Source organism: Eumetopias jubatus, unplaced genomic scaffold (assembly GCF_037043125.1).
Source record: "Eumetopias jubatus isolate StellerSeaLion01/CBP00866 unplaced genomic scaffold, mEumJub1_p1.0 scaffold_9, whole genome shotgun sequence".
Taxonomy (NCBI): Eukaryota; Metazoa; Chordata; class Mammalia; order Carnivora; family Otariidae; genus Eumetopias; species Eumetopias jubatus.
In genome coordinates, this window is record NW_028274815.1 from 29,765,266 (window position 1) to 29,766,383 (window position 1,118).

Here is a 1,118-nt window from a genome sequence, read left to right on the forward strand (position 1 = left end):
TTAGAGGTGCAGCCGTGGATGGATTGTTTGTGCTCCCAGGAGCAACCCTCCACCTGCACCAAGATCTCCCAGCCTCACACTTCTGCCTCAGCGAAGCTGCAGTGTTCATCAACCTACAAACACTGCAGCTTTTCCACCTTAAACATTAAAAAATTCCTTTGATCCTACATCTTTCCCCAACTGTCACTATTTTTCTCTGCTCTCCTTGATAGAAAAACTTGGAAAATGTGTTGATGCTCACTCTGTTTCCTTTCCTCCCTCCTCTATTAAACTGTCACCAACCAGGCAGCTCATCCCAGCCACTAATTGCCTCCTCATCCAGTGGTCAAGTCTCAGTCTTCTTCTTTTCTTAACTCCTGAGCAATATTTGATTCAAGTGATCATCCTTCCATCTTGAAACACATTTTTCACGTGGTTTCCATGATACCATCTTTTTGGTTTTCCTCCTTTTTCCTCTGGTCTCTTTTTCTCAGTCTCTGCTGGATTCTTTGCATATCCCAATCTTTTAGTAATGTCCCTACATATAGTCATCTGAGTATTTCATGTCTCTATCTACCCTCTCTTCCTTAATGATCACCTTCATTTTCATAGCTTTATGTACCATCTGTACAACTCCCAAATTTATATCTCTAGCCCAGATTTCTGAATGTCTCTGTGAAATCCAGAACCTGATATCCAGTCTTTACTTAATACTCAGCAGTCCTCTTGGATGTCTGATGAACATCTCAAAATTAGTTGGTCAAAAATATACCTCCAGCTTTGCACAGTGGCAGTATCGTAGCCAATGAGGTTTATCCGAGGCTCAAGTATTGCTAATTCTCAGACCTAACAAAACTACACCTCCCACACACTCCTCCCCATCTCTGAAAATGATTACTTAATCCTTTTGGCCATAATGACCCCTCACTGGTTCCTCATCACCCTTTATAGCACTTATATCCCTTTCCCTGGCAGTATCTAGTCTCCTTATCTGCATAATTGTTTTTCTTAGGCACTTATCACTACCTGATATATGGATGTCTGAATGTAAACTTCATGAGGGAAGCAACTTCTGTTTTGCCCACTGCGACATCCTGAAATCTTGGAATTCTGTCTTATAGCAGGGGTGTAAAAGTCTG

At 41.7% G+C, this 1,118-nt stretch overlaps 1 pseudogene; it reads left to right on the forward strand.

Moving 5' to 3' along the window:
• Positions 1-755: 755 nt before the first annotated feature.
• On the forward strand, positions 756-819 carry LOC148163511 (U4 spliceosomal RNA; annotated as a pseudogene).
• The last annotated feature ends 299 nt before the right edge of the window (positions 820-1,118 follow it).